This window comes from Chlorocebus sabaeus, chromosome 21, assembly GCF_047675955.1.
Source record: "Chlorocebus sabaeus isolate Y175 chromosome 21, mChlSab1.0.hap1, whole genome shotgun sequence".
Lineage (NCBI taxonomy): Eukaryota > Metazoa > Chordata > Mammalia > Primates > Cercopithecidae > Chlorocebus > Chlorocebus sabaeus.
In genome coordinates, this window is record NC_132924.1 from 34,817,676 (window position 1) to 34,833,320 (window position 15,645).

The following is a 15,645-nucleotide window of genomic DNA, read 5'->3' on the forward strand; positions in this document are numbered from 1 at the left end:
ATACTTTTTCCTCTCCTCTACGGAGAAGGCAATATGCATTAAGCTGAAAAGTCACCTTCTGAAAGTGAGAAAGGGGTTAGATTGCTGCTTCAGAGCTGTGGAATTATTTGGAATGTGTACATCACATGTGTACATCACAACATGCTTTTAAAGACACTATGCATTGTGCTCACATTCCCTTAAATGTTGTTTCCAAAGGTGCTCAGCCTTTAGCCCAGCTGGAATTTCCAGGAAGACGCGGAGACAGTTTGGCAAAAAAGAAACAGGGGAGGAGGGGGCCACGAAAGTAGAAAGCAGCCCCTAAGTTAAAGATCAGCTCTCAGTTAAAGATCAGCTCCAGGCAGGCCAGCCTCAGGCCGAGTCAGGGACAAAGGGAGGAGCAGCAGCAGGGTAGGACTGGGGTGTTCTACATCTCATTCAGGTCAAGCAGAGTCTGGTACAGCATCCTTTGTGCAGAGAGGTTCTCCTCTTTGTTGTGTTTCAGTTTATCTTCCAAAGTCATCAGTTACCTTTTCCAGCTTGGCTACCAGTCTCTCAGTAAACTCAGCAGGGGTCTCTGCCCCCTTGAGTTCATCAGTGAGAATCTTGATCTCTTCCTCATATATGTCTTCTTTTTGAGAGTACTTTTCTTCAGCATCACGTAGACACTTCAGGTTCTGGTCCATCAGTCTGATCTGCTCATCTGTCTCTTGTCAGTGGGACTCTGCCAGCTCAGCTCATTCGTCTGTGCATTCCAAGTCTCCTTCAGTGATCACCAACTTACGAGCCACCTCTTCATACTTCCTATCTGCCTCTTCTGCAACATGCTTAGCTTCTTTGAGTTGTATTTCCTTGAGTTTCATCTTTTTTTTGTTTGTTTGAGATGGAGTCTCGCTCTGTCACCAGGCTGGAGCGCAGTGGTGCGATCTCAGCTCACTGCAACCTCCGCCTCCCGGGTTCAAGCGATTTTCCTGCCTCAGCCTCCCGAGTAGCTGGGACTACAGACGTGTGACACCACACCCAGCTAATTTTTTGTATTTTTAATGGAGACGGGGATTCACCTTGTTGGCCAGGATGGTCTCGATCTCTTGACCTCGTGATTCGCCCGGCTTGGCCTCCCAAAGTGCTGGGATTACAGGTGTGAGCCACTGCACCTGGCCCTTTTCTTCATCTTTTAAGGCCTGGTTTTCAATAACTTTCATACCTCTTTCACTGTCATCAGCAACTTTTTCCGCTTCTTCCAGCTTTTGCAGGGCAGTGGTCAGGCATTCCTGAGCATGGTCCAGCTCCTCTTCAACCTGCTGGATCCTAAGGTTCAAGGAGGCCACCTCAACCTCAGTCTGTTCCCGGGCCCACCTTTCTCCCCCAACTTCTCACTGGAGTTGCTCAGCTCTCTCCTCTGCATCATCTGCCTGCTGCTGCAGAACCTGGATCTTGCACTTCACTTCCTCCATTGTGGTGATCCCAGCCATGGTGCCCACCCAGCTACTGCTCGCACTCTGGTTCCTGCCTCTTCTGCTCAGCATTGCAGCTGCTTCTCCTTTCTTTTATTTTCTGTATTAAGTTTTGTTTCCTTTTGTTTTTAAAGCAACAGATGAAAGGAGATAAAAATATCAAGGAAATACTGACTTGAACTTTATAAATATTGGTTCTGAGTGGGGATGATAAAGCAGATAAAAAAAGGAACTGAAGTATGACTGAAGGAATCAGATTTCTCTAACCTTGATTTTCAAATGGTGCATTCTGTGGATATAATTATGAGTAGCAAGATTCTTTAGCATTTGGAGTTAAATTGTGAGGAAGTTATCAGGGCACATTTTGTGTTCTTCATTACTTTGAGAAACTTTTCTGAGGTTCATTGAGAAAAATATTTTTAAACTCTGTGAAATCCCAGTAACTCTGGAGGAAAAGCAAATTGAGTAAGTTGTTCTTTCCTCTCTGAGGTTTGATAAGGTGTAAAAATGTATTTAACAAAGGCAACTTCTTTTTCCTTAAAAAAGGTTTTTTTAAGTTTTTTTTAAAGAAGTTTTTTTAACCCTGAAAAAGTTTTTTTTAAAAAAATTCAATTCAGTGTGTTAATTTTATCCTCTCTATAAATACATCTTTTGAATATTTAAGGTAACAGTTTCAGAAACATAACTGAATAGCTTGCTTGAACAAAGAGTTTGAATCTATGATGAACTAAATTATGTCTTCCCAAGTAGTCCACTTAGACACTGACTTGTTACCCTCTTTCTCAAGTCCAGTTTTTCTGAGACTAGACCAGTTACATTGGGATCACTTTGGGTCTTTAGGTGTGATTATTGTATTGTGATAATGCTAAAAATATTCATTCTTTTTATAGATACAAACTGAAGTGTTAGTGGATAAAATGTCAAGATATTTGGGATTATTTTAAAAATAAATTAGGATGAAGGGTAAGCGAGTGGCAATGTAGATGAAACAAGACTGGCCGTATGTTTATTTATGGAAGGTGGATGAGGAGTATGTGGGTAATGTTATAGTATTCTCTCTAATTTAGTTTAGGTTTAAAATTTCTATTGCAAATAGTTAAAAGAATCACTTGTGGTCTTGTTGAAAATTCAGATTCCTGAACTCCACCACAGATCTCTTAAGTCAGAGTCTCAAGGATGAAAGATAGGAAATGGCTTTTAAAGTAGTCCACTTTTGCTCACTGAGGTTTGAGGATCACTGGTAAAAAATTTCCTTGTGTACCTCACTCATTGTGTATTCATGTCATCCACGTGTATATTTCGTGGTTTTCATCATTCACCCTATTTTTCCAATTGCGGAATGCAATAGCAAATTAAAGCAATTATACTGAATTTGGATAATTCAAACTTTAAAATTTTGTTTCAAAGCGTTCATAAAGTGAAGCCAAATAAAATTTTAAAAACCTTTATTTTAAGCTGTATTTATCTGAAATAATCAGATAAATACGTTGGCTTTTTTTCCACTTTCAGCTGGGAATGGATTACTTTTGTGAATGTCTTAAATTTCTTCTCTTACCAGGGCATCAGCATCCTATTCCAGACATCTACTTGCTTTCACCAGTAGTTCCTTGTTCTTTCTCAGATGTACCATATTACCAGGCACCTCTGAGACTTTATCCATGGGATTCCCTCTAATTGAAACATTCATCAATCCCCTCTTTACCTGGTTAATTTCTATACCTTCACCCCACCGCTAACACCTCTCACTTATTCAGGGAGGCCATAATTGTATTTGTAAGGTTGGATGGCATTCTATTCTTTTGTGGTTCCATAATATGCTGTAATACGATGGTGCTACAATGCTGAACATGCTGTATAGCACTTTACACTTTATCATAAGACTCTATTTTTCTGCCCTCCTCTCCTCAGCTAGACTATAAAGTCAGTTGGTTAAGGATTGTGTTTTTTTATGATCATGTCTCCACCGCTGTGTACTGTGCCTGGCACATAGGAAATATTTACTGAATACATGACGAACAGATGAATGAGTTCACAAAAAGCTATCTAACATGCCCAAGCATCTTAGGAAGTGTCACAGTCATTCTTTAAGGCAAAAAGAAAGAAAGAGAAAAAAGCTTCCTGGATATAAGACACACTTCTTGGTCATAAATATAGATCTTGGAAAAAAGTTCCTGAAAGGAGGACTAAACTGTAGCAAGAATTTGTCTTGGGTATATTAATACTGATAATCACTTTGCTTCTATGCTTAGCCTTTTTCATGTATCTTTATTAATTTCTCATAATTAAATTATATCTCTTGACCCAAAATTTTTTGAATATTTTATTGTGAAAAATTTCAAATGTCCAAAAGAGTCAAAAGAATTGTGTAGACTGGGCACAGTGGTTCACATTTGTAATCTCAGCACTTTTGGAGACTGAGGCAGGCAGATCACTTGAGGCCAAGAATTTGAAACCAGCCTGGCCAACATAGCCATATTAGTCCGTTTTAACACTGCTGATAAAGACATACCTGAGACTGGGCAATTTACAAAAGAAAGAGGTTTAATGGACTCACAGTTCCATGTGACTGGGGAGGCCTCACAATCATGGCAGGAGGTGAAAGGCATGTCTCACATGGCGGCAGACAAGAGAAGAGAATGAGAGCCAAGTGAAAGGGGTTTCCTCTTATAAAACCATCAGCTCTGGTGAGACTTTTTACTACCACGAGAACAGTATGGGGGAAACCACCCCCATGATTCGATTATCTCCTACTTGGTCCATCCCACAACACAAGAGAATTATGGGACCTACAATTCAAGATGAGATTTGGGTGCAGACCCAGCCAAACCACGTAAATAGCGAAAACCCATCTCTACTAAAAATACAAAAAACTAGCCAGGCCTGGTGGCTCATACCTCTAATCCCAGCTACTTGGGAGGCTGAGGCACAAGAATCGCTTGAACCCTGGAGGCAGAGGTTGCGGTGGGCTGAGATTGTGCCACTGTATTCCAGCCTGGGCAACTGAGCAAGAGTCTATCTCAAAAAAAAAAAAAAAATTGTGTAGTTGTGTAGTGTACCCATACATCCATGACCAGGATTGTACAGTTAAAACACAGTGCCCCAAACGTCTTAGTATAGTTTTAAGTTTTAATAATTTCAGAAGCATAAATGCTACAACTTATAAAACACCCTTTAAATATTTCAATGTATTTCATACTTATTTAATTTTGTGAATTTTTTTTCCCCAGTGGATGAGATTCTTTTTTAAAAAATACATCCCTCAAGCATTTGTTCTTTGAGTTACAAACAATCCATTACACTTCATAAGTTATTTTAAAATGAACATTTAAGTTATTATTGACTATAGTCACCCTGTTGTGCTATCAAATAGTAGGTCTTATTCATTCGTTCCATTTTTTTTGCACTCATTAACCATCCTCATCTCCCCCCATTCCCCTACTATCTTTCTCAGCCTCTGGCAACCATTTTTCTACTCTCTGTGTCCATGAGTTCAATTGTTTTGATGTTTAGATCCCAGAAATAAGTGAGAACATATAATGTTTATCTTTCTGTGCCTGGCTTGTTTTCCTTAACGTAATGATCTCCAGTTCCATCCATGTTGCAAATGACTGGATATCATTCTTTTTTATGACTGAATAGTACTTCATTTTGGGTAAGTACCACATTTTCTTTTTTTTTTTTTTTTTTGAGATGGAGTTTTGTATTTGTTGCCCAGGCTGTAGTGCAATGGTGCAATCTTAGCCCACCACAACCTCTGCCTCATGGGTTCAAGCGATTCTTCTGTCTCAGCCTCCTGAGTAGCTGGGATTACAAGCATGCACCACCACGCCCGGCTACTAATTTTTGTATTTTTAGTAGAGATGGGATTTCACCATGTTGACCAGGCTGGTCTCGAACTCCTGACCTCGTGATCCACCTGCCTTGGCCTCCCATAGTGCTGGGATTACAGGCGTGAGCCACTGCGCCCAGCCAAGTACCACATTTTCTTTATCCATTCATCTGCTGATGGACACTTAAGTTGCTTCCAAATGTTAGCTATTGTAAACAGTGCTGCAGCAAACATAGGGGTGCAGATATCTCTTTGATATAATGATTTCCTTTCTTTGGGGGATATACCCAGCAATGGAATTGCTGGATCCTGTGGTAGCTCAATGATCAGTTTTTTGAGGAACCTCCAAATTCTCCCTAGTGATTGTACTAATTTACATTCCCACCAACAGAATACAAGGGTTCCCTTTTATCCACATCCTCACAAGCATTTGTTATTGCCTGTCTTTTGTATATAAGCCATTTTAACAGGGGTGAGACGGTATCTCATCATAGTTTTGATTTGCATTTCTCTGATGATCAGTAATGTTGAGCACCATTTCATATGCTTCTTTGCCATTTGTATGTCTTCTTTTGAGATATGTCTGTTCAAATGTTTTGCCCATTTTTTGATTGGATTATTAGATTTTTTCCTATAGAGTTGTATGAGCTCCTTATATATTCTGGCTATTAATCCCCTATAGAGGAGTATTTTGAAAATATTTTCTCCCATTCTGTGGGTTGTCTCTTCATTTTGTTGATTGTATTCTTTGCTGTGCAGAAGCTTTTTAACTTGATGTTATCTCATTTGTCCATGTTTGTTTTGGTTGCCTGTACTTGTGGGACTCAAGAAATTTTTGCCCAGACCAATGTCCTAGAGATTTTCCCCAATTTTGACTTGAAGCAGTTTCATAGTTTCAGATCTTAGATTTAAGTCTTTTTATTTTATTTTGTTTTATTTTTTTGAGATGGAGAATCACTCTGTCACCCAGGCTGGAGTGCAGTGGCACAATCTTGGCTCACCACAACCTCCTTCTGTGAGGTTCAAGCAATTCTCCTGCCCCAGCCTCCCAAGTAGCTGGGACTACAGGTGCCCACCATCATGCCTAGCTAATTTTTTTGTATTTTTAGTAGAGACAGAGTTTCACCATGTTGGTCAGATTGGTCCTGAACTCTTGACCTTCAGTGACCCACCTGCCTCAGCCTCCCAAAGTGCTGGGATTACAGGTGTGAGCCACCTCGCCTGGCCAGATTTAAGTATTTTAATCCACTCTTTTTATTTGATTTTTTTGTATGGTGAGAGATAGGGGTCTAGTTTCATTCTTCTGCATATGGATATCCAGTTTTCCCAGTGCCATCTATTGAAGAGACTACCTTTTCCTTAGTGTATGTTCTTGGTACTTTTGTCAAACATGACTTCACTGTAGGTGTGTGAATTTGTTTCTGGGTTCTCTATTCTGTTCCATTGGGCTATTGTCTTTTTTTGTGCCAGTACCATGCTGTTTTGGTTACTATAGCTCTGTAGGGTAATTCAAAGTCAGGTAATGTAATTCCTCCAGTTTTGTTCCTTTTGCTTAGGATAGCTTTGGCTATTCTGGGGCTTTTGTGGTTCCATATAAATTTTATATATTTTTTTATTCTGGGGAGGGATATCATTAGTATTTTGATAGGGATTGCATTGAATCTGTAGATTGCTTTGGGTGGTATGGACATTGTAACAATATTGATTCTTCCAATCCATGAACATGGAATATTTTTCCATTTTTTGGTGTCCCCTTCAATTTCTTTCAGTATTTTGTAGTTTTCATTATAGAGATCTTTCATTTCTTTGGCTAAGTTAATTTCTGGGTCATTTTATGTGTATAAGTGGGATTACTTTTTAAATTTCTTTTTCACATTGTTCACCTATAGCATATAGAAATGCTACTGATTTTTGTATGTTGATTTTGTATCCTGCAAATTTACTGAATTTCTCAGTTCTAATAGTTTTCTTGTGGACTCTTTAGTAGGTTTTTCCAAATATAAGATTATATCATCTGCAAAAAGGATAATTTGACTTCTTCCTTTCTAATTTGGATGCCCTTTATATCTTTCTCTTGTCTGATTGCTCTAGTTAGGATTTCCAGTACTATGTTAAATAACAGTGGTGACAGTGGGCATCTTTGCCATATTCCAGATCTTAGAGGAAAGGCTTTCAGTTTTTCCCTATTCAGTATGATACTGTGGGTCTGTGATATATAGCTTTTATTATGTTGAGATATGTTCCTTCTATCCCCAGGTTTTTGAGGGATTTTATCATAAAGGGATGTTGAACTTTATCAAATGCTTTTTCTGGATCAATTGAAATAATCATGTGGTTTTTATCCTTCATTCTGTTGATATGATGTATCACATTGATTGATTTGCATGTGTTGAACCATTCTTGCATCCAGGGATAAATTCCACTTAGCCATGATCAATGACCTTTCTAATATATTGTTGAATTCTGTTTGCTAGTATTTTCTTGAGGATTTTTTGCATCAATATTCATCAGTAGTTTTTCTTTTTTTGATGTGTCTTTGTCTGGTTTTGGTATCAAGGTAATACTGGCTTTCTAGAACGTGTTTGGAAGTATTATTTTGTCTTCCATTTTTTGGAATAATTTGAGAAGGATTGGTATTAATTCTTCTTTAAATGTGTGGTAGAATTCAGCAGTGAAGCCATCGGGTCCTGGGCTTTTCTTTACTGGAATACTTTTTATTGTGATTTCTTTCTCATTACTTGTTCTTGGTCTGTTTAGGTTTTGGATTTCTTTCTGATTCAGTCTTGGTTGGTTTTATGTATATAGACATTTGTCCATTTCTTCTAGATTTTCCAATTTATTGTCATCTAGTTGCTTATAGTAACCACTGATGATACTTTGAATTTCTGCAATATCAATTGTAAATGTCTCCTTTTTCATTTTTGATTTTATTTATTTGAATCTTCTGTCTTTTAGTCTGGCTAGAGGTTTGTCAGTTTTGTTTAACTTTTTAAAAAACCAACTTTTTGTTTTATTGATCTTTTGTATTTTTTTTTTCTTCATCTCAATTTCATTTATTTCTGTTCTGGTCCTTAGTATTTCTTTTCTTCTACTAATTTTGGGTTTGGTTTGCTCTTGCTTTTCTGTTTCTTAAGATGCATTACTAGATTGTTTATTTGAGGTTTTTGCCTTTTTTTGATGTGGGCACTTATAGTTATAAACTTTCCTCTCAGTACTGCTTTTCCTGTATCCGAGAGGTTTTAGTATTTTGTTTTGCCATTATCATTTGTTTGAAGAAATTTTCCAATTTTTAAAATTTCTTCATTGACCCACTGGTCATTCAGGAGCATAGTGTTTAATTTCCATGTATTTGTATAGTTTCCAAAATTCCTCTTGTTATTAATTTCTAGTTATATTCCAGTGTGGTCAGAGAAGATGCTTGATATTATTTCAATTTTTGGATGTTTTCAGAGTTGTTTTGTGACCTAACATATACTCTATCCTTGAGAATGATCCAGGTGCTGAGGAAATGAATGTGTATTCTACAACTGTTGGATGAAATGTTCCATAAATATCTATTAGATTCACTTGGTCTCTAGTGCAGAGTAAGACTGATGGTATCTGTTGATTTTTTGTCTGGAAGATCTATTCAATACTGAAAGTGGGGCATTGAAGTCTCTAGCTATTATTGTGTTGGGGTGTATCTCTCTCTTTACCACTAATAATATTTTCTTTATATATTTGGGTGCTCCACTGTTGGGTGCATATATATTTAAAATTGTTATATTATTTTGCTGAGTTGACTCCTTTCTCATTGTATAGTGGCCTTCTTTGTCTCTTCTTAGAGTTTTGGTCTTAAAATCTATTTTGTCTGATATAAGTGTAGCAACTCCTGTTCTTTTTTAGTTTCCATTATCATGGAATATCTTTTTCCATCCCTTTATTTTCAGTCTATGTGTGTTTTTACAGGTAAAGTGTTTTTTTTGTTTGTTTTGTTTTTTTGTAGGCAACAGATTGATGGGTCTTGTTTTTTCATCTAGCCAGTCTACGTATTTTCGTAAGACAGTTTAGTCCATTTACTTTCAATGTTATTATAAGGACTTACTGCTATCATTTTGCTATTTGTAGTTTAGTTGTTTTGTGGTCTTCTCTTCCTTCTTTCTTTCCTTCCTCGTTTAATGAAGGTGATTTTCTCTGGTGATATGATTTGGGCTCTTACTTTTTATATTTTGTGTATCCATTGTATGTTTTTTGGTTTGAGGTTAAAATGAGGTTTACAAGTACTATCTTATAACCCATTTATTTTAGCTTGATAAAAATTTAACAATGTTTGCATAAATAAGCAGACAAGCAAAAAGAAAATTAATAGGCTGAGTGTGGTAGCTCATGCCTGTAATCCCAGCACTTTAGGAGGCTGAGGTGGGTGGATCATTTGAGATCAGGAGTTCAAGACCAGCCTGGCCAACATGGTAAAACCCCGATTCTACTAAAAATACACAAATTAGCCAGGCATGGTGGTGTGTAGCTGTAATCCCAGCTACTCAGGAGGCTGAGGCAGGAGAATCTCTTGAACCCAGGAGGCAGAGGTTGCAGTGAGGCAAGATCGTGCCACTGCACTCCAGCCTAGATGACACAGTGAGACTCCATTTCAAAAAAAAAGGAAATTAATAAAAACTCTTTGACTTAACTTCATCTCCCCACTTTTTGACTTTTTGTTGTTTCTATTTATTTATTTTTTTGAGACAGGGTCTTGCTCTGTTGCCCAGGCTAGAGTGCAATGGCATGATCTTGACTTACTGCGACCTCTGCCTCCAAGGCTCAAACAATCCTGCCATCTCATCCTCCCCAGTAGCTGAGACCACACAGCTGCACACCACCACACTCAGCTTATTTTTAAAAATTCTTTGGAGAGACAGGGGTTTGCCATGTTGCCCAGGCTGGTCTTGAACTCCTGGCCTCAAGTGATCCACCCTCCTTGACCTCCCAAAGTACTGGGATTACAGACATGAGCCACGGTGCTGAGCCAGTTGTTTCTCTCTCTCTCTCTATATATATATAATTGCACTATGTCTTGAAAAGTTGTTGTAGTTACTATTTTTGATTGGTTCATTGTTTAGTCTCTCTACTTACCATAAGAGTATAACAGTTACAGTGTTATAATATTCTGTGTTTTTTTGTGTACTTACTATTACCACTGAGTTTTGTACCTTCTGGTGATTGCTTATTGTTCATTAATGTCCTTTTCTTTCTGAGTTAAGTACTCCCTGTAACGTTTCTTGTAGGACAGGTCTGGTGTTGATGAAATTCCTCAGTTTTTGTTTGTCTGGGAAAGTCTTATTTCTCCTTTGTGTTTGAACAATATTTTAACCAAATATACTATTCTAGGGTAAAAGTTTTTTTTTTTTTCTTCAGCACTTTAAGTATGTCATGTCACTCTGTCCTGGGTTGTGTGGTTTCCATGGAAAAGTCTGATGCCAGACATATTAGGACTCCATTTTATTCTATTTGTTTCTTTTCTCTTACTTCTTTTACAATTCTTTCTTTATCCTTGACTTTTGGGAGTTTGACTATTAAATGCCTTGGGGTAGTCTTCTTTGGGTTAAATATGCTTGGTGTTGTATAAGTTTCTTATATGTAGATATCGATATTTTTCTCTGGGTTTGGGAAATTCTCTGTTATTATCTCCTTGAATAAACTTTCTACCCCTATCTGTTTCTCTACCTCCTCTTTAAAGCCAATAACTCATAGATTTGCCCTATTGAAGCTATTTTCTAGGTCCTGTAGACATGCTTCATTGTTTTTTATTATTTTTTTCTTTTGTCTCCTCTGTGTATTTTCAAATAGGCCGTCTTCAAGCTCACTAATTCTTTCTTCTACTTGATCGGTTCTGCTATTAAAGGACTCTAGTGCATTCTTCAGTATGCCAATTGCATTTTTCAGCTCCAGAATTTCTGCTTGGTTCTTTTTTGTTATTTCAATCTCTTTATTAAATTTATCTGATAGAATTTTGAATGTCTTCTCTGTGTTAACTTGAATTTCTTTGAGTTTCCTCAACACAGCTATTTTGAATTCTCTGTCTGGAAGGTCTCATATCTCCGTTTCTCCAGGATTGGTCTCTGGTGCCTTATTTGGTTCATTTGGTGAGGTCATGTTTTCCTGGATGGTATTGATGCTAGTAGATGTTCTTTGGTGTCTGGGCATTGAAGAGTTAAGTATTTGTTGTAGTGTTCACTGTCTGGGGTTACTTGTACCCATCCTTCTTGGGAAGGCTTTCCAGATATTTTAAAGGACTTGAGTGTTGTGATTTAAGCTGTATCTGCTTTAGGGGGCACCCCAAGCCCAGTAACACTATGGTTCTTGCAGACTTGTAGAGGTATCGCCTTGATGGTCTTGGACAAGATCAAGAGAATTCTCTGGATTACCAGGCAGAGACTCTTGATCTCTTCTCTTACTTTCTCCCAAACATACAGAGTCTCTCTCTCTCTCTCTCTCTCTCTCTCTCTCTCTCTCTCTCTCTCACTTTCTCTCTCTGTTCTGAGCCTCCTAAAGCTATTGGTGGAGGGACCTCTGTGCACCTCTGTGGCCACCAACATTATGACTGGGTTGGGTCAGGCTTGAAGCCAGCACAGCACTGGGTCTTGCCCAAGGCCCAGCACTGTAACTACTTTCTGGAAACTGCCTATATTTGCTCAAGGCGCTGGGGCTCTACAATCAGCCAGTGGCAAAGCTAGCCAGTCCTGTCTCCTTTCCTTCAGGGCAGCAAGGTTCCCCAAGTTCCTGTGGGTCCCGTGATGCCATCTGGGAGTTTGGGACCAGAGTAAAAAACCTTAGAAGTCTATCTGGTGTTTTCTTTACTGTGGCTGAGCTGGCACTCAAACCATAAGATGCACTCCTTCCCACTCTTCCTTCCCCTTTCCAAAGGAGGAGCCTCACCGCATAGCCACCACCACCACAGGCTACCAGGAATACTGTCAGACTACTGCTGATGTTCCCTTAAGGACCAAAGGCTCTTGAGTCAGCTTGTAGTGAATGCTGCCTGGTGTGGGACTCACCCTTCAGGGCAGTGGACTCCCTGCTGGCCCAGGGCAGATCCAGAAAGGCCATCCAAGAATCAAGTCCTGGAATCAGGGACCCCAAGAACTTCTTTGATGCTCTACCCCTCATGTTCATGCTGTTACCTGAAGCCAGCAAGTCTCAGAGGCTCATCCAAGACCCTTGATGTAGTACCTGAGTATCACTGCTGGTTATTCAGGGCCCAAGGGCTCTTTAGTTAGCAGGTGATAAAAGCTGCCAGGACTGGGTCCTTTCCTTCAAGGAATTGGGTTCCCTTCTGGCCCAGGGTGTATGTAGAAATGTCATCTGGGAGCTAGGGCCTGGAATGGGGACCTAATGACTGACCAGCGCTCCTGTCCTACTGTGGCTGAGCTGGTATCCAAGATGTGAGACAAAGTCCTCCCCACTCTTCCCTCTCCTCTCCTCAAGCAGAAGAAAAAGGGGGATCTCTTTTGGAGCTGTGAGCTGTGCAGCCTGGGGTTAGTGTCTCACTATGTTGCATGCCCCTCCAGTTTACTATCTCTGGGCCTAGTTCAACATTAGGACTCATCTACAAGTTGCAGTCTTTATGGCCTAGACTGCCTTTCAGGTTTATTTGGAGACACAGAGTACTGGTCGGCAGTGGCGAGGTTTGTGGGAACTCAAGTTCTGACCACTGGGATCAGTGATTCTCTTCTGGCTAGGGCTGGTTTAAATGCTCCCTTTGTGGGTGAGTGTCAGTTTGGTCTAGTTTTCCGTTCTGCTCTACCAGGACAGCACTGAGTTCAGTGCCTCACAATTGCTGTGTTCTCCCTCCCCTAGTGCCCAGAAACACTCTCTGGACCACACCTCCACTGCCAGGATTGGGGAGGTGGCATCAGGCATTCAAGACTGTTTTTTCTATCTCTTCAATGCCTCTTTCAATGATATGAAGTTAAAACCAGGTACTATGAGTGCTTACCTGATTTTTGGCTTTTATGAAGATTTTTTTTTTTTTTTCTGTGTAGATAGTTGTTCAGTTGGTGTTCTTGTGGAGGGGATGATCTGTGGAGCCTTTTATTCCACCATCTTGCTTTACTTCCTCCCTAATTTTGTGAATTTGGAGTTATAAAATTTTAATTTTAGCTTTTTGTTTTGGCATCTTCAGAAGGCTGAAAGAAAAAATAAAATTAGCAATTTATTAGTCAAAATTTACAAAACTAAACAAGCTAAACATTTAAATAAACTTTCAAATGATTTAAGAAGCTTGTATCATTTATATTTCTGAAATTATTAAAGATGAAAACTATAGTTAGGATACTATCAACAGAGTGAAAAGGCAACCCATGGAATGGAAGAAAATATTTGCAAATCTTGTATCTGATAAGGGGTTAAATAGCCAGAATATGTAAATAGCTCCTACAGTTCAACAATTGAACAACCAGACCACCAGATTAAAAAATGGACAAAGAACTTGAATAAACATTTTTCCAAAGAAAATATACAAGTGACCAATAAGCATATGAAATTATGCTCAAAATCTTTAATCATTAGGGAAATGCAAATCAAAACTATAAAGAGATACTACTTCATACCTACTAAGATGGCTATAATAATAATAATAATAACAAAATAGTAAATAACAAGTGTTGGCAAATTTGTGGAGATACCTGGGAACCCTTGTGCATTGCTGATGGGAACATAAAATGGTGCAGCCACTATGGAAACCAGTATGGTGGTTCTTCAAAAAATTAGAGATAGAATAACCATATGGCCCAGCAATTCTACTTCTGGATATATACCCAAAAGATGCAAAAGCAGGGACTCAAATAGGTATTTGTTCACTCGTGTTTATAGCAGCATTATTTGTAATAGCTAAAATGTGGAAGCACCTGAACTGTCTATACACGGATAGATGGATAAACAAGATGTGGCATATACATACAATGGAATATTGCTCAGCCTTAAAAAGGAAATTCTGGTGCATATTACAATATGGATGAACCTTGAAGATATTATGCTAAGTGAAGTAAGCTACACAAAAGGACAAATACTGAATTATTTCACTTATACAAGATACCTAGAGTAGTCAAATTCATAGCGATAGAAAGTAGAGTGGTTACCAGGGGCTGGAGGAAGGGGTCCTGGGGAGTTATTGTTTAATGGATATGGAATTTAAGTTTGGGAAGATGAAAAAGTTCTGCAGATTGATGGTGGTGATAAAGTTGCACACTAATGTGAATTTATTTAAAACCACTGAACTGTATATCTATAAATAGTTATAGGTAAATTTTATGTATAGATTTTACTACAACTAAAAAATGCTATTTTTGAAATGTTGAGCAAATTTTTAATAATATAGTAAAGCAAAGTTTTCTGTTGTAATATTAATATTGAAAAAGGGGGAAACCCTCAGAAATTACCAGGGAAATATATACATTGGTTCCTCTTAAAGAAGATAGGGAATTGTCAAACAACTGAGTCAGACAATGGTTTAGTTTAGTTCGTGACCGTTTGCTGTGGTAAAGTGCATATGGAAAGAAAGTAATGGAGAACAGTTGCTGACTCTGGTAAATTCTTTCTATATATTCCCATTAATTTATCCCTCTCTCTTTTTTATTTCTTTTTTGTCAGTTTGAATGTCTTCAGACGTGAATAGCTATTCCATGGATTGCAAGTAACAGCACCTTTGGATTGCAAGTAACAGCACTTTCACCAAAGGCAGAATTTGTACATATTGTAATTTAGAAAAAAGACAATGTAGCTCCCTAGTGTAAATTGCCATGACTGCCATGGTTATACTTCTTAGAGTTGGGGGCAAATAAGATTGAGATTATTATGAAATCACTGTTTTGGCTTTACTGAGTTAGTTTTTTCTGAAAAGATTTCAAATTGAACTTATTATTTAAAATCTCACAGAAGTATTTAGTGTGCAGTAACTGCTACAGTGATGCTGAGCTTAAAGGAAAACAAATTTGGGCATTGTAAACGTATGGATATATAATGTTCAACCTTTATCAAAATTAAAGATCCAGAAGACTAAAATGCAAATTATGTATATAGATAGTCTTGACGACTCTACCATGAAATAAACACTGACTTAGAGATCACTATCATGTTTCCTTCAGCTTCAAAGCAAGTTGATGTGATGTGTTACACTGTCTGCCTTCTACAGGCAGCAATAGGAAATGCAGATATTTTATACTAGTAGGGCTTCCCAAAGAAAAAATGAGAAGATACCAGACGATTAACAGCCATCTCCCCTGTAATCCCAGCACTTTGGGAGGCTGAGGTGGGCAGATCACTTGAGATCAGGAGTTTGAGACCAGACTGGCCAACATGGTGAAACCCTATATCTACTAAAAATACAAAAATTAGCCGGGTGTGGTGGCA

At 38.4% G+C, this 15,645-nt stretch overlaps 1 pseudogene; it reads right to left on the reverse strand.

Moving 5' to 3' along the window:
- Positions 1–305: 305 nt before the first annotated feature.
- On the reverse strand, positions 306–1,451 carry LOC103226332 (tropomyosin-like; annotated as a pseudogene).
- Positions 1,452–15,645: the final 14,194 nt, after the last annotated feature.